Below are 21,365 nucleotides of genomic sequence, written 5' to 3'. Positions count from 1 at the left end.
TTTGAGAGTTTTAGTTTAGAGTGTTTTTGCAAACTGCAAGAAGTGGGTCAAATGGTACTGACGGTTTAATACTTCTGGATTGCTACTGACCACATTTTCAATGCAGCAAGAATGGCTATTAAAAATCATGTATGGGATATGACAAAAGGGATCGTTTTAGCTTTAATTCATTTAATTTAGCTTTAATTCATCATTGAATTCCATTGATCTTCCCTCTTCACCCCTGTAATAATAGTCATCTATCCTTGGTAAAATAGGAGAGTGAAACATCCTTATCACAATAATGGAAAAATACCTATTTTCTGGCGAGATATTTCATGCTTCTCTGCCCTTGGACGTTCCTCGCAAATTTTTTCCTGTCCTTCAGCATAACCAATGTGTCAGTTTCAGAGTAAACAGGCAAGAGGGGGGGAGGGGGCCTGGGGCGGTGACGGGCGGAATGTTGCCATAGTAACAAAGAGTTTCAGTGATGAGTATCCATGGTGATTGTTGCTAAATTCTGAGAGCTTTTAAATGCTTTATTCAAAATACATAACAACAGTGCAGCTGCTGAGGATGTTATGAGGGGAAGAGAGGAACGGGCTGGTTGTGCTTTCCTGGATGCGTGCTCGGGGTGGTTCCGAAGGAAGAAGATAAGGTGGTTTAAGGACAGACGTGTTCCTTGTGCGATGCTGTCTAGCAGTTAGCAAGGACTGCTATCCTGCTAACAGAGGATGCCCTCGCACCTCTGGGTCCCATCTGTACCTCAATCACCTACTCAACGGGGTAACACCTGAGAGAAACTCGGGCAGAAAGCAGCCCCCACCCTGTTCCTTCCCTGGGCACCCTGCCCCCACCGCTGCCTGGGAATAGAAACACACGGAGCTCTGAGCAGAACTGCGAGTTCCCAGGAGGAACCTCATTGGAAGCTTAAAATAGGTGCTGGGGATTGCAAAGCAGGGACTATTGCTTTTTTCACCCCCAAATTTGCACGACTGTGAGTTGGAGAAATGGGACTAGAGCCCAGGTCTTCTAATTCCTAATCCAGAGTTCACTTGTTCTCCTTTTGTATTAGAATGAACTTTGACTGTGAACAGCCAAGACCCCACATAACAGGAACTGTAACAAGATGGAAGCTTATTTCTCTTTTATAAGAAAAAAAAAAAAAATCCAGAGGCTCCTTCCATCTTGTTGCTTTACTGTATATAGACTGCATTTGCATGATTACCTCATTATCCACCATGGTTGCCTAATTCTAGCCATCACATCCAAATTCCAACCAACAGGAAAGAGATGAAGAAATGAAAGCAAAGGGCCCAAACAGCTGTCTTTTAAAGAAGTTTCCGGGAAGCTGCTATCTGACGTTTCCCCTTATACATCATCTACTACAGGGCCTCACCTAGCTGCAAAGGAAGGAGGGAAAGAAGGAAAGAAAGAGAAGCTCTCGCTGTCCAGAATCATCTAAAGTGAGGACTGTGGTGGTTCTTGAGATGATTTTAGATGGTACATTATCACCTGGGGAGAAATTCTTCCCTTTTCCATCCCATTCCAATCTTGATTACTTTACGACAGGGAGAAAGTCTCGGGTTGGTGCTATAGATCCTAAACACCCCCCTCACACTTGCTGTTATCTCCTTATAACAAAGAGAAAGGAGATCTCAGCCCAGAGCTCTAAGTATCCCTAAATATCACTAAATATCCCCAAATATGAAACCCGACGGGCAGAGCAGATGTTGACTTTTGTTTTACAGGAGTCACTGTCTTCTCCATCACAGTTGCCTCACTAGACAGTAGTAACATTGTTTTGTTTGCCTTGTGTTAATTTTCATTTCCTCTTTATTTTGGTAAGTAATAAGATTTTCTGTTTACACTTGTGATATTTTCCTTTTAAATAAATGTCTTTGCACTTTTAAAAGTGAGTCGATTTAAAGGAAAAAACATTAAGTAAATAGTACAGGTGGTACGTGGACATGTTAAAAGTTGACTGAAGTAGGGGACACGCAGGTTTGGTGGAAAATTCAACTGTTGATACTGGAAGAGGCCTGCGTTCTAATCCCAGTTCTGCCACTGACTTGCTGTGTGGCCTTAGGCAAGTGCCTTCACCTCTCTGAGCCTCCGTTTCCTTACATGGAAAATGAAGAAAACTAGCCTCACTGGTTGCTAAGATCCCTGCTTGGAATGACAGGAATTCTGGGTCTACAGAGGACCCCAAATATAACTCCTGAGGACCCAGACCTCACTCCTCTAGTGATACTAGCTTTGCCTCGATGAGCATCTGAGAGCACGTAAAGCAGCAAATGCTTAGTTTAGCGATAAAGATTAATCTGTATTCAGAGCATTGCGAATAAATAAAGATTTTTTAAGCCAGTGGAGAGCCATCTCCCAAACATGCAAAATTAGACTTAATTATTTTTAAAACAATACATCTCTTAATTTGCAAATGAGCAGAACGGAATGGTAAGCAGGGTCTTATTTTGGATGTTAACTATTTAGCTTTTTCAATTGAAAATTTTCATTCTCTCTCTTCACACTTCCCCTCAATGTTTATTAATAACTCTGCCTTTTCTTTGGGTTTAAATTATCCCTAAATATTAAACTCGGTGTACAGAGCAGATGCTAACTTTTGTTTTACAGGAGTCACTTGTCTTATTACAACCCCAAATAAAGACCCATTTCCCATCTTCTCAAGAAATGCTGGGGATGGTCTACTTTGGTGCTCTGGACTTCCAGCCAGAGGGGGACACAGACCCACTGTCCCTCAGACATGTCAACTCCTGAGTGCCCAGCGATTTCAAGACATGCACGTGAAAACCACAATGACAATTATTTTATACCCACCCGTTGGAGAAAATTGAAACGTCTGACTGTAGCAAGTGCTGGCAAGGATGTGGAATTCTTATAGATAAGAAGCCAGTCCAGGAAGGCAGTGTGTGCGCTGGACAGAACGATAGCTTTGGAGGCATGCACTCAACCAATATTCATTGGGTACCCACTGTGTGCCAGGCACCGTCGCCAATACTGGGAGGCAGCACGGGGCGCGACAGACAAAAGGCCTTGCCTCGGTGGAGCTGGCGTTCTGGTGGGGAAGGGTGAAGAAAAAACAAAATAAGTAATGGAGTGTGTTAGATAAGGGGAAGGCTAGGGAGAAAAGGAGAGAAAGCGGGAGGAAGCAGGGGTGGGTGGTGGGAAAGGACTGCAGTGTTAAATAGGGCTGTCAGAGAAAGATCAATGAGGTGGCTTCCAGCCGAGACTTGAAACAAGCCTATGTGGATATTTGAGGCAGAGTATTCTAGGCAGAGGGAACAGCCAGTGCATAGGCCCTGGGGTAGGAGCATGCCTGGGGTGATTAAGGAAGAGCAAGGAGGTCCAGGTGACAGAAGTGCAGTGAGCAAGGGGGCAAACGGCAGGAGGTGAGAACAGAGAGGGAACATATGGGGCTTGTAAGCCAGGGTGAGGATTTTGGCCTTTACTGTGTTAAGATGGGAGCCACAGAAGAGTTTTGAGCACGGGAGGGACTTAACATCCCTGGGGCTGCTGGGTTGAGAACAGACTAGAGGGTGGAGGGCATAATCAGGGAGACCAGGGAAGAGGCTACTGCAACAGTCCAGGCGAGACTTTATAGTGGTTAGGCCAAGTGATAGCGGTGGGGATGGGGAAAAGTGGGCAGGTTCTGGATATATTTCTAAAGTAGAAGCAACAGATTATGCTGAGTCCAGCTAGAGCTGAGTTCAAATCCCAGCTCGCCCACTTTCTTAGGCATATCACTTACCCTCTCTGAGCCTCAATTTCCCCATCCATAAAATGGAGATAATCATTCCCATTAGGGCTGGTGAGGCGTCAGTGAGCTGGTACATAGTCAATCAAAGCTGTTATTATTACCATCCGTTCCAGCCAGTGTCCATCTCCTCGTGACTCTGCTGACCACCCCAGACAGCCTCACGGAGGTGTCACAAAGCCACGTTCTGATATGGAAAAGGGAAATGGGCCTGAGCAGAGTGGACCCTAAGATGCTGATGTGACCAGCAGCAGAGAAAGGTGACAGGTTGCAGGCCCCAGAGAGGACTGACCAGCACGTGAGCCGTCCTCAGCCAGAGACCAGGAGAACCACCCTCCTTCCCTCCCTCCAGCCTCCGCTCTCCGTCTGCCGCTGCCCGTCTCCTCTCCCCCTCCGTTAATGGCAGCCTCTTGTTCTCGACGGAGAAGGTTCAGGCTGCCTCTGAAGGCCTTTCTGCACACTAAAGATGTGGGAAAAACAAAATAATTACGCCCTGCCTTTCCTGGTATCTTTCAGCTGGGGACCCACAGTGCTTTTCCAGCATTAATGAGGCCGCCGAGGCTGCCAGCAGCTGAGCAGTGCGGGGAGGTCACAGACGGAGCCGGCACGGGGCTGGCTTGAGAGCTCTCTGGGAGGAATGAGAGCCAATTCAGAGGAACGTCCACCCCGTTCTGAAAGGGTGATTGAATACGTCCTTCGGGTCACTTCTTCAAAAAATGGTAAAACTCAACACAGAAAAGGGAAACCAGAAAACCTTAAAATGTTTGTGGAAGAAACTTTATGTAATTCACACTGATTCCCAACAATCAGCTTATCTACCTCGGCCACAATCAAGCTGGAAATCAGTATAACATCATTAAGTCGATCAACAAACATTCCCTGTCATTTCGCATGTCACTCAGACATGCTTTTTCTGACCTATTTAAAATAGCATCCCATTGCCCCTACCACCACCTCCACCATTATTTGTTCCTTTACCCTATATTGTCTATTACTATAGGAAATTATGCTTATTTATCTATTTTCTTATTTGCTATTTCCTCCCCCACCTGAAAATAAACCTTGTGTCTGTCCTATTTGTTGTTCTGCCCCAGTACCTAGCACAGTGCCTGGCATATAGTGGCCCTCAAAAAATATTGAACGAGTGAGTGAATGAATGAATGAATAAGGGAACAACCCTTTGAAGGAGGCAAGACTGGTATATCTTTGCCGTTTAACAGGTGAAGAAACTGAGGCTCACCCACATGGAAGCCAACAGCTCAAGGAGGGGAAGAGTGCCTACCGCGTGCCCCGAACTGGGCTGAGTGTGTTGCACAGATTCTCTCATCTGAAGCCCTTAACAACCCAAGAAGACGGCGAACTCTCCCCATTTTACAGATAAGCGGCCAAGTTCAGAAACCGCCTCGTGGAATGCAGAAATGGCCCCCAGAGACGTCCACGTCCCAATCCCTGGAAGCTGCGGATGCGTCACCTCCACAAGAGGGAATTACAGCTGCTGGTGGAACTCAGGTTTCGAGCCCGCTGACCTTAAAGTAAAGAGATGATCCGGGATGACCTGGTGGGCCCGGTGTAACCACGAGGGTCATTCACGCGTGGGAGGAGAAGGCGGGAGGCTCAGTGTCAGAGACCGGGTGTGAGAAAGACTCATCCGGCCGTTGTTGGCTCTGAAGATGGAGGAAGGAGCCACGAGCCGAGGACTGCAGTCGTACCCTAAGAGGCTGGAAAGGGCAAGGAAACGGATTCTCCCTAGAGCTCCAGAAAGGAACACAGCCCTGCTGACACCTCGATTTTAGCCCATTTCAGACTTCTGACCTCCGGCACCAAAGATAATAGACGTGTGTTTTTTAAGCCACTAGGTTTGTGGTCATTTGTTATAGCATCGGTAGGAAACCCGCACACGCCCCGCGATCATCCAGGGGTGATTGCTGGCGATGGAGCCACAGATCACCGCTGCCCTCGGGGAATCTGCCCAGCTCTCAGACAGACCTTCCTGTCCCTAGAGGAGCGGGCGGCGGGGACACGACCCCTCCCCAGCAGTGGCTGATCAGATCAGGGAGGGACAGCCCAACCAAAATAGGTCTCTCCCTCCCGGGGATTTGGAATGGAGACAAAAGCCTCAAATTAGTTTCTGTTTGGAGCAGCCTCCGGCCAAATCTGGTTTGCAAATGGGATTTATTGGGCCCGCATTGTGCTTTAAAACCTTTTTTAATTATTTGCAAACGTATTTAAATCTTGACATTTTATATTTTCAAAATCTGGGTTACCTGCTGCTCTTCAAAACTCAGAGCCCCTGGCGACACTAGCCCACGCCCTGCACAGCAATGACGACCAGAGCTGGTCGCACACTCCTCGTGGCCTGCGTCCCACCACCGCCCTTTGCTTCCCAACACTAAGAGCAGGCATCCGTCAGCCCCTGCCATCACGCCGAGACTACTGTCTGCACTCACGTGTGTGGCCTGCCCCTCCACACCCACTGCCCCCTTCCCCACCCTGCTCCACACCCTGGGGGCTGAGCCTGCGGACGGCACCAGTGGGCTCCCGCGTCCTCTGGATTTAGTGGGGTTTGACCAGTGCGAGGTGCCGGCAGGAGATCAGAGGGCAGGAAGAGTGTGCTGTTGGATTATTTATTTACTGCCTCCCTCCCTGTGGGGTCACTAAGGGCTGACTGTAACCCTCCATGAAGGCCACAACTCCTGTCCACATGGCCCTCTCCGTGCCACCTGCCGCTCCCAGACTCCAGAACCACTCCCTCGCCAGTCCTCTGGGCATAGGAGTGGTGACGCTCTGCTATGACTAGCCCTGGGGTTTCCTCCACACCTCTGTAATAGTCCCTTCATTAAACCCTCCTCAGCTTATCCTAATGAGGGTCCCTGACGGGACCCTGACTGGTACGCCGGGTGTCTGCCAGGAGTGAGAGTATGAAAGGTGGACCAAGAGACCGTTGTTCCCATTGACATCACCTGCCTGACCCCTGAAGATTCTAAGTTTAAGACTCCAATAGTTCTCCCTCGGGTCCTTGAACTAGAAAAAGACATAAAGCCATTGTGCTGTTAGGTGCATGAAGAGCAGAGACAGAGAGGATAGGCTGACCCGGTCCTCTGCAGCGTCCCAGTCCCAGTGCCTGTCGCTATCCACTGGAAGCGTGGCCATATTGCCACCATTTGGGTCTGGGAGCCGCCCCTGTGGATGCCAGCACCCCTACATTGCCCCCTTTGTGCTGAGCTAGAGTGGGAGCGGGTTTCTCTTTCTTTCTATCGAAAGATCTGTAACTGCAGAGAAGCCTGGGGAAGACTCAGGTAGGGTGGACATTTGTCATCTTCTCGCTACCCAGCATCCATCTCTCTTTTGACTTGGAGAATTGCCTCACCCCCAAACAGTCGAGGGAGCTGTCAATTTAGGTGCCATACCACCCTGCCCTGGGGACTGCTCTTTAAAGGGCCCTGCCCTGGCCCTCTGGCCATGCCGTTTCCCGTAGGTGAAGAGTTTGTGGGGCCAAGAGGATGTGCCCACTCGGAGTCCATGCCCCTCCTTCCAGACCTCATTCCAGGAACTCTGGACTCTTGCTTCCAGAGCCTGCCTGGGTCTCTTTCCTGGGTTGTCCCTCCAAGGGTGAACCATGCCACCACTGTGGGCATCTTGAGGCCTGAGGGGTGGCCCAGGGCAGATGTTTGCTGGGGGCTAGAAAACAGAGCTTGGACACATGGGCTGGGGCTCTACCTGAGGCCCCTTCAGATGCAGGACAGGACCAAGGGTTAGAAGAGAAGGACGGATGGGCCATGGGCCAAGGGCCGGCTCTTCCAGAGTCACCACATTCCAGCCCATAACTCTGAGGAATCCAAGATTCTAAACTCAAACCTGGTCTTCCAGGCCCTTCTTCAGGTATAGGTGCCGAAGTAGGAGGATAGATCATATTTTATTTAAGTTTTTTGCTTGATTTATAATTTTCAAATATGTAAACAAATGATGGATGGGCCTCCCTTTGCACTCTTGTCTTGGGGGCTACAAATGTCAGGGGTGGGCCTGCAAGCTGCCCCCACCAGCCCCAGCCAGGAAGGGGTCATGGGACCCAAGCTGGGCCAGCTGGGCACCCCTCTCCACAGTCTGCCTGCTGAGCCTTCTGGGTAACGCCTTTGACTTAACTGAGCCGGAGCTGGTTTCTGTTACTTACAACCCAAGAACGCTGACAGGTAAACCAAGTCTGCCCAACCTCAAGCCCATCGTTCCCTCCATTAGAAAAGGAGGTACGGACACCAAAGGCCTGCATCCGCGGAAGACAGAGGATACAGAGAGGCAGGAAGACGAGACACGAGGGCATCCTCAGGTACGTCTCACAAGAGGTGTCCGGAGGGGGACCCTCTGCCCCCTCCCTCCCCTGAGACCTAAGTCTTAGTCCCCATCCTCCATCCCCAATCCCCCCACCCCACATGTCTCAGGGCAAATTGTGCGTGAAGATCCACTGAGTCGCATAAAAAGGTTGCACCTTCAGTTCCAGCCTCCACCCCGAAATGTACCAAACAAAACGAAAAACAGTCTTTTTATTTTCGCTAGAAATCATCAAAGCCTCCGCACTTGATTCTCTGTCTTTTGTAAATATTTCTCTCTCATCCCCTAAAAGTGATCTCACTGAATGGATGAATAATAATCTGGAGAGAGGAGTGAGGAAATTTACATCATTTAAATGAGAGCCTCTATTACGCAAAATTATTATTCACATCATCCTCTCAACGGGAGGAACTTGCTCCAGCTGAGGGCCGACCACTCTTTGTGAGGCAGCAGGAGGAAGGAAGAGAGATGATCAGGACCCTAAGAAGAGCAGCCAAAGGGAATGGTCCACGGCGGGACGGGTCCTTGCACGTTACACACGTTACATACAGTTTGGTGGTGCATTTCTCTCGAGCTTAAAATATGCAAAAATCTGAGTCATTCCCCTGGCAAATCACAGGAAATGAACCCCTCAGAGGTTGTGGCTGTAAATCAAGAATACTTGTAAAGACAGCTCTAAATATTCTGAAAGACCAGGAAGGATGGAATTCCCTCCTAGCAGGGTGTCTTGTAAAGAGGAGACAACCTGGAAAAAGTTCCCTTTCCGGGTAAACGGGAAAAGGACAGAATGTTTGATACAACAGAAACCAGCATCCATTATTATTACTGTGGATGCTGATACTGCTAATAAGAACCCCATTCGTTTGCCAGGTTTTTTTTTTTTTTCTTTTTTTTAAAGAAATTTGATGGTGATGTTCCCCTGCTTAAAGCCTTTTAGCGGCTTCTAGTTCTGCACATCACACTGAGGCCTATGCCCCGCCCCGCTTGATCTGAGTCCTTTCTGTTTCTCCAGTGTCTTCCCAGGCTGCCGGCCTCCTCCCTCACCTCCTGCAGCCACATCTTTAGCTCCTAGAATACACATAGCTCCTTCCTACCCCAGGGCCTTTGTCTGTGCTGCTTCCTCTGCCAAGAATGCTCCCCACTCTGACTGGCTGCTTCCTTCTCACGCTCCAGGTTTCATCCTTAATGTCCCCTCCTCAGAGAGGCACCCCCCCACACCTCCTAAAACAGGTGCCCCCATCTCATACTCCCTCAGTATTCTCTATCACTGCTGGACGCGCACACCTTCTCTCCCTGCCTCTGCTATTTTTTCCTTCACAAGATGCAATTATACACTTACTTGTCTCTTTACTTTTTTTTTTGTCTGTCCCCCTAACCAGGTTGTAGACTCTGGGGAAGCAGGGACCGTGTCTTTCTCATTCACAGCCAGATTTCCAGCACCTAGCACAGAGCCCGAGTCATAGTAAACAGGCAATAAATAATGAATTAACCAGTTCATTAGTAACCTATTAACTGGCAGGGCACGCAGTGGTTTCCAAAGCACGTTCGCCCTTCTCTTGAACCTCGCAACAAAGCTGTGAGATGAGCCAGGCAGATATTAATTATTCCCATTTTGCAGATTGACACTTCAGGCCCAGACTTGCCCATCTGAATATGAGCGGAGGGTAGAACGCAGATCTCCTGACGGATTCAGAATCCAGGGCCTCTTCTGCAGGCCACACTGCCTGGGCCTCAGATATCACCTCTTTAATTCAAGTTCCACTGAAATCTAGTAAACCCTTTCTTCAGTCAGAGTTCAGACGAGGAGTTGTAAATAAGATCAGAAATGTTTTAAGGAATGAGTGTTTTCAAAGCCTTCAAGCACTTAAGCAGCAGTCATTCACTCATTCATTCATTCATTCATGCGAGATTTGACTGATCCCCCCTTCTGCGCCAGGCACTGTTCCCGTGGATTTGGGTCTGACCAAGCTGCCCAGGGGATCCTGATGTGCAGCCAAAGCGGGAACACTGATCTAACCCCACCCCTCCGTTTTACAGATCGGGAAACTGAGGCCCAAAGGAGAACGGTCATCTGCCCAAGGAGGAGGAGGAGCCTCTGCGCCCCACGTATGTGATGATGTCATCCTCACGACCACGCTGAGAAGTAGCATTATTATCCCCATTTCACAGACGGGAGTGAAGAGACTTGGCCAAGGTCACAGGGGCAGTTGTTGGGAGTAGGTGGGATTATCATCCACTGTCCCGAGTCAGAGTCCCCAGAAAACCTCCCCGGAGACGGTTTAGCGCACAGGCTACTCATTCAGGCGGGCCCCTCGTCGGCCCCGTAGAAGGTTGTGAAGGAAGCAGGAGTGGACAGAGGGGAGGCTGAGCCGTGATGCAGGCCCCACCACACGTCGGTCCCCAGCCGGCCTGGAGCTAGTGTGGTGATATTCCCAGTTGGGTCCAGACGGCCAGGCCTTCATGCTCCACCTTGATCTGTCTTGAGCTGTGGGCTGACCTGGGAAGGGGAAAGAGCAGGGTGGCTCTGCAGCTGAGGGGTCCCTGAGGGGTTCACAGCTGAGGCCACCTGCTGTGAGCACTCCCAACAGGTGAGGCAACGGGTTCCCAGCTGAAGGGGGATCTGGGTGGCACATGGCACGGAGGCTAGATGAGCTCATGGGACTCGCCCAAAGTCTCATAGACAAAAAGTAGCAGAGCCAGAATTTGCACTCAGACCTGTCTGATGTCAAATTACTCCTCTCCCTGCACTGTTTTTTGTTTTGTTGTTGTTGTTGTTTTCCACTAGTCTACGCTGCTTAGTAAAAAGCAAAGGAGTTGATAACTACTTGGATAGAGGGAATAAAAGAGGAAGGATTCAAAGACATCGATCCGAGGTTTGACAGCCTGGGAGCCTGGATATATGACACCATCCCTGACAAATGGGAAAATTGGGATGTGGAGCCAAAGGAGAGAGGAGAGCTGGCAGGTTCAGATCTGACCGAGCTGCCTGTGGCAGAGGTTGCGACATGAAAATATGCATTGAGGGAAAGATGACGAAACCACCATTTTTTGAACTCTCTGAGATGGGAAAGGGCCAGGAAGATAACCCACCTTTCATTCGGAGCATTGCATGATGGGAAGTGCCATTACCACCTGGAAAAGATGAAATGCAGCCGAGAGATTAAAGAACAACTCTGCAATTTCTTCCAGGGACTGTGAGGACTCAGGCTTGTCCCCAGAGAGAGGCAGCAGCTGCAGGCTGTTTCACAGATGATGACACAATGCAGCAAGCACACAACGAGGAAGCAGGAGGCCTGAGTTCCAGCCCCAGCTCTGCACTGACAAACACGCTGTGTGTCCTTGAGCAAGCCGCTTGCCCTCTCTGAGCCTCGATGAGAGTGAGTTACAGTGAGTGAGTTCTACCTTACAGAAGCCAGACGTAACATAGAGCAAAATCAGATAGGTTTGTTTCCTAATGGTGTTTTAGGTTGTATTCCTTTGTCGCTGTCGCACTTCTTTTGCACATTAAACCTCCAGGAAGAGCGTTATTTCCACAAAGAAAAATGTCCATTCTTCATCTGCTTGTAAGACAAAGCCCCCTCAATCTACCCTTTGTTCTTCCTCTTTTGAAGGGGCATTAGGTAAAAGAAATATTTCACTTTCCTGTTAACTACTGTAACAGCAGATGTGTGCCGACACATGGCAGCTAGCGACCTCCATCTCCGTTTCAGAGGCCGTAGGGAGTGGTCCAGGAGGAGCCAGAAGTCCCGCCCCTCCCTGCTCTGACCTCTCAGGAGCTCCTATCGGTGGCCCCTCCTCCACAGCGCCACCTGTCGTTGGGTCCCCCCAACTCCATTCCCTCCCTTGGCCCAGAGGTGGTAGCGGCCTCTCACTGTGCTAGCCCCTCCGTGCCTCAATATACCCTTTATTGACCCGACTCACGTCATTATAAATAGCCCTTTTATTAAACCCTCCTCTGTTACCTAGCTAAAGTGCACCCTCTCTTTCCTGCTGGAACCCCAGCTGATATACTAGGTGCTCCATCAAGATGGGTGAAAGTAATGAATGAATGAGTAAAACGAATGAACGAGTGGATGCACCCGGTGACTATGTGAGGTGATGGGTGTGCTCACTAACTGGATTGTACTAACGTTGTGTACGTCATTTCACAACACACGTGTATCAAATCATCATGGTGTACACCTTAAATATATACAATTCATATTTGTCAATTATACCTCAATAAAGCTGGGGGGAAACCAGTGGTTAAAGAAGAGAAATAGAGAATTCGGGCAGGGATTCGTGTTAAGGTCAGGGTAAGGGTGAGGTTAGGATTTGTTTGCAAAGTAGAGGGGGATGGGATGGCAGAGACGGGGAGGAGAGCTGCCCACAGCTGTCTCTGGTGCTGCAGGAAGACGCCTCCGGCCCGTCCCTGCCACCCCAGGGGACGCGAGGTGACTGGACTGCGCAAAAGGCCCATTAATGACTTTGGCCGAAGGTCAGCCGGCACACCCCACACTCATCCACAGACGGTACATCAAACCACCTGCCACACGATGGCCCTTCAAGAGGCGGCCGCTCCCTCGACTAAAGGACGCTAGACCTCAGCCTTGAGTAAGGTCAGATGGAAGGAGTCCGGCACGCTGGGCGCCCTTTGAAGAAGTTACCAGACTCCGTGCCTCTGAAAGAAAGACGTTTCTCATTTTCCACAAGCAATTTTGTAAGCTACTAGTGCTGTGGCTTAGAACACACTCAGGAGCCCCCATCTGGCTTCTTCCCATGCCTAAGGCAGGCATTTTCTGTATTTACAGAATTCTAGATTTCTAGAGTTCAATGTTTCCCAAGTTTCTGTTACTCAAAACCATGGTCACCATTTGGCCATATCCCTGTCATGCATCCTTTATTATTTATTTAATGTTTTTCTTTAAAGTGGCTCTCACCCAGTCCCCCTACCCTTTTTTCTTAAATACGTTTGAAAAGGAAACATTATATCCTGCATCAGCAAAGTAGATTGGTTAAGGGCACAGGCTCTGGCAGCAGACTTCCTGGGTTCAAATCCCGCCTCTAGTATCTACTAGCTGTGTGACCTTGGGCAAGTGCTTTAACCTCTCTGTGGTTTGGTTTTCTCATTTATAAAGCAGAAATAATAATAGTATCTTATCTCTTAAGAGAATTAAACGAGTTATGGATGTAAAACCTTTAGAAAAGTGCCTGGAATTAGTCCGCACTGTATAAGTGGTGGTGGTAGCTATTGTTATAAATGGAAAACTGGTTATCACTGGCTACACGGAGAGAACGTCAAGAGAAAACATAAATACAAAATTAAAAAACGTTATTAAATTTTCTTGGTTAGAAAGAGAGATTAGCAGATGTGATGTATTAAAGCCATCTTGGCACAAAGCTGAATTTTTCTTCAGAGGGTAATCAGAAAGGCTGACAGAGAAATGAACAAGGAAGAACGTTCTAGCCAGGTGATTCAGTGGATTTAAAGGTCCGTCCTTGTGTCATCTAAAATCATTCGTGGTGCCATACACTGTATTCCACTCCCTCCAATTACAGGGCAAACTGAAGTCCAGAAGTGGGAAGAGGCTGCCCAAGGGCACGGGCAAATTAACACAGATGTCATTCTCAGCCCCGCTGGAGATTCTCTGGACATGGACTCCTGGAACCTCTCCTAGACACGAATAACCCGAGCTCAGTCCGGCTCTGTTCAATGGGTTCATCTCTTTAGGCATCCAACACAAAAAGCCCTGAAATGTAAAGGAAGGCTTTTATAAAATCTCACAAAAACTTGAGAAGCAGTCACTGGCCATTACACAGAATGATTTGCAGAAGCCTCAACTATTTTCATCTTCTCCAAACCGCCTTTATGAAAAAGACAGGCATAAAAGCAAAGGCTTTACCAGCCCTCCCCGGGGTTGTCAACACTGGCGTATTGCAATCAGTGCTGTCGTCAGTTCCAGGAAACCTGATTTTTCTGGCCACTAAAAATGCCTGCGATATTCTCCTTTGGTTTCCAAAATTCAGATGTGCAGTCCTCAAGACAAAGGAAAAGTAAATAAGAAATAAAAATGCCAGGCCAGGGAGAGTGAAACCAGGAGACAGGACTAGTCCCTGAGGGAGGGTGGCCAATGATTTTTCTTCTCTCAGGGGTTGGGTTCCTCACCTGGAAATATAGAGAATTGAAACTAATGGTCTGTAAGCACCCGCCACCTGCACCTCCTGCGTACACACACACACACACACACACACACAGGCTCTAATGGGTCAAACTACCCGCTCCTCCCTCCCACCCAGCACCCCCCCGTAATTCTTAGTTGAAGGTAGACCATCCTCCCAGTAACCCAGACTGCAGACTCCAGACCGCCAAGCTCCATATCTCCTTCATCACGCATCCTTCATCATGCACACAAGTATCGTGCCAAATCTTGCCGACTCTCATTTTGTTATTTCTTTTATTCATACAATGCTTATTATCTTCCAGAAAATGGGCTGGAGTGCTTCAAGCGTTATCTCCTTAACTCCTTACAACAGTCAGTAATGGGCATCTTTTATTTTGCTGCCCAGCACCCACTCTCCTTCTTCTGGTAAAAGCACCCTGTTTTCTTTTGGGGAGCCCCCTGACCCCCACTCTCAGTCCATGAGGCTTGGGAAAGGCCAACACATGCCCCCTTCCAAGGGGTAGTCGCATGACCCAGACTTGACCAATGAGTGTATTCCATCCTCCTGGCCATAAGGGATTCGCACATGTGAATTGTGGTGATCCAATTAAAGCCAATCTCATAATTTTTATAAGAACTATTAGGAAAGAGCTTCTGTCTTTGCATAGGAGCTGCTGAGGGAGTAGGATGTAAGCCTAGCAATATTGGCAGCCATCTTGCCACCATGAGGAAAGAAACAGCTTAATAAAGCCAACACTGAGTCAAGAGATAAATTCTTAGTAACGTTATTGGAACCTCTGGATCCAGCCAGACCTGAAATTGGACCAATCTCTTGTAAGCATAGAACACAGGTAGTTACCTTGGTGGGAGAATTAAAGAAGAATATCTCAGGTAGAAGAACAGTGAAGGATATGAAAAAGGCCTGAGGCAGAAGCATTTTTGTGAAACAGAAAGAGAGCCATTGTGGCTGGGGTTCAGAGACCAGTGACAGGCGAGCGTGGAAGACAATGAGGTCTGAGAGAAAGGTGAGGTCCGGACCATCCAGGGCAGGCCAGAGTAAGTATTTAGATAGTTACTCTAAGGACAATAGGCAAAGTTTCAAGAAGGGGAGGGTTAATAATCTGATTTGAATTTTGAAAAGTTCCTGGGGGCTGCTTTAAGGAGAAGGAACAGACTGGGGTAAGGAAGCAAGGAGGGTAGATGTTGGAGGGACCATGAGGGGACTACCGTAATCATCAGGTGAGAGAAACGGTGGCCTGGAACACTGGCATGTGTCCAAACTGCTCCCCTTGGAAAGAACGCAGAGAGGAGGGGAGGCTGGCCACGTCCTCTATCTTTGTAGCTACACGATGTGGAAACTAATGCGACTGGCAAGGCGAGATTTGCCACACCCCAGCAGCCCACCCGAACCACTGAGTCATGGAGAGTTAACACCATCCATAAATCTACAGCTGCTGAGCGAGAGCGCTGCTTTGCACACACACAGCCACAACGCAAGGGGCGGTGCGCTGTTTCCCTGGTTGAATTCAGTCACCCTGAAGCCTGTAAGAACCTGGCAGCTTGGCAAACTGTCTGCCAGACAGGACCCCTTGTACCTGTCTGTCCTCTCCTATTTACACTTTTCAATGATTTCTTCTCCTGAATGATATTTCCCTTGAATTAAAAAATGGCAGATGTTAATTACGAAGGGAAAAGATTCCTTGACGGGAGAAATCAGACAATATCCCCTTAACCATGTGATCAAGGTTAACATCATCAATAATGGGACAAATGACACCTCGTGCCTCCTGACGGGATGCACTGAGAAGGACACAACATCACCCACATGGTATTTTTGCCCAAAATGTTTAACCTGAATCTCATCGCAAGAAGCAATCACGCAAATCCAAATCGATGGATTTTGTACAAAAGGAGTGACCTGTGCTTTCCTGTTAATGCCATGAGAGACAAAAAGAGGCAAGGGAACTGTTCCAGATTCCAGGAGACTGAATAAAAAGGACTGCTAAACGCCAGGCATGATCCCTAATTGGATCCTGGTTCCAAAAAAAAGGGGCTGTAAAAGAAAGACATTTTGGGGACAATTGAGGAAATTAAAATATTGATGGTATGTTAGACAATAGTATTACCTCCATGTTAAATTTCCTGAGTGTGAACACTGTATTGTGGTTATAAGAGGAATGTCCATGGTAAATGTCATGCTGTCTGCACCTGGATCTCAGGAAAAACTATGATAGAGAGATGATTGATAGATAGATAGATAGATACGTAGATACACAGATAGATGGCATAAACGTGGCACCATGTCAAAAATGGCTCCATCAGGGTGACAATTATATGAGTGTTAATTGTACTAATCCATTATTCTTGCAAGTCTTTTGCAGGCTTGAAATCTTTCAAATTAAAATTTCTGGGAAAAAATCAGTAACTTTTTTCAATATTCACACCCACAGTGGCTGATGTTCTACTGTCACTATGATAAAGACTCATCTCCTGGTGGGGAATGTTGGGATAACTATGCATCCTGGTTTGCCTGGGACAGACATCATTATTAATAGTGCCCCCTAAAAAAATGCTAACCCTAATTATGTCTAGGGTGGTTGCCTAAAGTGGAGAGAAAGCATTATCTGACTTCTGAGAAATCAGGTTATTTTCACTTATTCATTCATCAAACATGTACTGAGCACCTCACGGTGTGCCAGGAGCTGAGTATATAACGCTGAGCAAAGTCAACAAGGTTCTGGCCCTCACAACACCGACAGTCAAAACCACACTTGGCAAACTATAGCCCCCCAGCCCGATCCAGCCCGCTGCCTGTTTTTTAATAACCTGTGAGCTAAGAAAAATTTCAAATTTTTAAATTGTTGGAAAAAAGCAAAAGGAAAATGACATTTTGTGAAGTGTGAAAATTAAATGAAATTCAGACTTCAGTGTCTATCAATAAAGTTTTATTGGCACACTGGCCCGCTCATTCATTTACGCACTATCTCTGGCTGCTGTCGCTCTCCAACAGCAGGGTTGAGCAGTCACGACACAAATCGTATGGCCCACAAAGCATAAAATATTTACCGTTTGGCCCTTCACAGAAAAAGTTTGCCGACCCCTGGTCCAAAGTTGTGTTTTCAGTGTAGTTCCCAGGGTTGCTAAGAGATGAAATAAGATAATGCAAGTTTAACAATACAGTGCCTGGCACTTAATAAGTGCTCCATCAATGTGTGTTGACTAACTGCCTCAATTTACTCATCTGTGAAATGAAGAGAAGAGCCCCTACCTGGTTGTGTGGCTGTAATGAGAGAATGCTCGTCAAGCACTTGCTGCCTGCATATAGTAATCACTCAATAAACGGTAACTACTGGCGGTTATACGAGCTGACTTCAGCGAGGCGCTTTCTATTTACAAGGTGATGGTCACATTTAGTATCTTAGTTAATCTTTTTAATGTTTCATCCTGAAGTATCTCAAATGTTCAAAAGAATATATGGAACATATAATCTTATAATATAAACATATTATAAAATGTTATAAAATCCAAAAAATATATGGAAATATATAATCTTATAATGTAAACATGTTATCTTATATAATAAGATATAAAAATTAATAACATGAAAAAAGTTAGCTAAAAGAAGCATTTTGAAGCCATTGGAACCCCACTTGCCCCTTTCTGGTCTCCCCCATCCTCCTCCCTTCTTCTTGCTAAAGCAACAACTATCCAGATAGCGGAGTTTATCGTTCCCATATTTTCCTTTATAGTTTTACTACAAATGATTTTTTTCTCCAAACACTGTATTATTTGTTTTTTGTATGTTGTGGAACATGCAAAATAAGTGGTCTCATTCTGTTCATCTTCTTCCACGATTTGCTTGTCCCTTTGTTTGTACGATCCATCCACGACGTGAACCTCTCTTTTCCTCTTCTGTATCGCACATCAGTGTATAGGAAATGCCACAATTGATTCCACCCATTCTTCTGTGGAGGGGCATTTGGCGTGGGGGCAAAGGAGGTCTTCCATTATTTTGCTGCTACAAACAAATAGATGTTCTTGTGTATGTCTAGTAGCTCATTTAATCCTCATAGCTGCACCAGCCTTATATTATGATTATCAGCCCCATTCTTCAGTGAGTAAACTGAGGCTCCGAGAGCTTGAGTTATTCACCAAAGTCACACAGCGAGACTCACGACCAGGTCTTTACTCTCAGCCTTCCCCCATTCTCAAATCTTTCAAATCAGCCCCTTCCCAAATTGAAGCAATTTCCCACTTATCCCAAGCAGAGGAAATCACCAACCTATTTCTGTTCCCAAGATTAAAAGCCATGAGCAAATAAAAACACGTTGGCACTTCCCAAGTGTGTTTGAATTAAGTTTTGCATTCCATGCCAGGGAGGGAGGCTAGTTGAGGATTTCCAATACTCATCGACTGTGATAAAAGCAAGAGGTTTCTGCTCAACAATCACCTTTGGAAGGGCTCTGTAGACTCTAGTGCAATCCATGAATTTTGTTCCCTGATCCTCCCTGCTACGTGTTATCAATTAGTAAATTCAATACACAGGAACAGGCTATGTCAAGGGCTTGCAAGACACTCTCAAGCCCCATAGGAAGAACATAGATGTTGATTGAGCACCTATTACGTGCCAGGGCATCTGCGGCCATTAAGCTTCTCAATCCCTTCACATCAATAGGTACCATTACCTCCATTTTCCTAAAGAGGAATATGAGGATCAAAGGCCTCGAACGACTTGTCCAAGGTCACGCAGCCAGGAAGTGGCAAAACCAGCAAACAAACCCAAGCCCATGGGGTTCCAAAGCCCTGATTTTCCCACTAAATCAACATGCCCGGAACAGAAATGCTCCATCTCTGCCTGGAGCCTAAAACTTACATGTAATTAACACCTCAAACCAAAACATATATTTTAACTTACCCTTAGCAGAAACCTGATGGTTTATTCTTAAACCTAAAGATAGGAATTATATGGTTCCAAGCAAAGATTTTAGTCCATTTTCAAATGTAGAAAGGGTATTAAACACAATAAATCAATTCACAATCGAGCACTGCTAGAAGATCCTTTGTGTGGCTGAAGCCCAGGAGTTCTTTCTGGCCCTAACTCAAACTTTTGTTAGACGTTTTTCTAAAGCCTTCATACAAAGTAACACTTGGAGGAATCAACTCTTTACAAAGAAGGAAACTGATTTTAGTACTGGGGAAAAAAAAATAATGGTAATGTGGAAAGCAACCAACATGTATGAATGAAGACGGAAAAAACTGCTTTTTACACGTCTAGAAATCTATCAAGACCCAGACATCTGTCACCTCCTGAACAGACTTTAATTTTAGAGTTTGCTTCCTTTACATTTTTTTTCCCTTCTCTTCCCATAGTTAGATGGATTTAACATACGCCTGGGATTTCACAGGCTCAGTTTCAGTAGGCGTGGTGTCTAAGAACATCTGAAGCTGTTTTCGCGAGCTTGTGTAATGACACTTGCCTTGTTCTGTGAGATCCAGTCTTTGGATTTGTCTTACGCTTCATGGCAACTCTTGTGATGTCAAGTGGTCCACAAATCCGTGTCTGCAGACGTGAACTGATCCAAGCATGGGTATGATTTCCAACGACTTTTATCTCCACGTGGAAATCTACCAGTGCAGCCTGTCCCAAACTACAGATGTGCCTACGCATCCCCCAGTGATCTGGTAAAAAATGCAGTTGTGGTTCAGTGAGGCTGAAGCGGGACCTGAGACTCTGCATTTCCCACAGTCCCAGGTGATGCTGATGGTGCTGGTCGGCTCCAGTGGGCTTGTTCTTCTCCATCTGCCCCGTCCCCCGTCCCAGCTCCATTCTCTGCCCTGCGGCCTGCAGCACCTGGACACCTTGGCCCTCTGGCTTGCAGATGGGTTGGGCCAATGGGAGGCTGGGTCAGTGGGTGGGGCTGATGGGAGGCAGCAGCAGGAGGTCAGAGGGCGGGAGGAGAGAGCGGTCAGGGTGTTTCTTCCTTCCCTGCTGAGCCCTTCTGTGCCTGCAGCTCCCTGCTGGGGCCGTCTCCACAGCTCCAGACCTCGCCAGGTCCTAGGAATACTGTCCCCCATCCCTGTGTCCTCAAGACTTAAGGGTGCTGTGGAAGGCAGAATAATGGGACCCCAAGCATGTCCATGTCCTCATCCCTGCAACCTGTGAGTACGGTGCTTTCCATGGCAAAGGGGACTTTAGAGATGTGATTAAGTTAAGGATCTTGAGATGGGGAGATTGTCCTGGATCGTCTCAGTGGACCCAATATAACCATCAGGGTCCTTATAAGGGAAATAGGCAGGAATGTCAGAGTTAGAGTGACTTGACCAGCCGTTGCTGGCTTTGAAGACAGAGGAAGGGATCCCAGGGCAAAGAATGTGGGAAAGCTCTAGAAGGTAGAAAAGGCAAGGGAATGGATTCTCCCCTAGAGCCTCCAGAAGGAATGCACCCCTGCTAACACCTTGACGTAAGCCCAGTGAAACCCATTGCAGATTTCTGGCCTCTAGAACTGTAAGATAGTGAGTTTGGGTTGTTTTAGGCCACTATGTTTGTATGAATTTGTTACAGCAGCAACAGGAGACTAATACAGATGCTAACGTGTCTCCTACTGATGCAGGTCCCTGGTGCATCACCAGCCCACCTGCCTCCCTTAACCCTGCTGACACCTCCCTGAACGGTCCCTTCTTAAATTCTACTCACTTCAACCCTTGTGAGTGACTTCTTTTCTTCCTGGATCCTGACAGATACATCCAAACACCTCACATGCAACTTACACACCTTCAAGACTGAACGCATCCTCTTTCCCCAAATCTGCTCTTCCTCTGGACCGCCGAGTCCTCGAACAGGCCAAGCTGATCCCTGCAGCAGGACATCTGCACAGGCGGATCCTCTCTCCTGAAATGCTCTCCCTCCAGACTTTCACGTGGCTGACCTCTCTATAAAGGCATCACTCACTCATTCACTCACCCCTTCATCAATTCCACAAACATTCATGGAGCGCCTACTCTTTGCCAGGCACCATTCTAGGCACTGGGGATACAGCAAAGAACAAGATAAAGTCCCTGTCCTCTTGGAGCTGACAGCCTAGTGAAGACAGACAATCAAGATAATTTCAGATAGCGATGTGTGCCGTGAAGAACACAAGACAGGGTGA

The sequence above is a fragment of the Diceros bicornis genome, chromosome 35 (genome assembly GCF_020826845.1).
Source record: "Diceros bicornis minor isolate mBicDic1 chromosome 35, mDicBic1.mat.cur, whole genome shotgun sequence".
Taxonomy (NCBI): domain Eukaryota; kingdom Metazoa; phylum Chordata; class Mammalia; order Perissodactyla; family Rhinocerotidae; genus Diceros; species Diceros bicornis.
Note: the sequence above shows the minus strand (reverse complement) of the source record.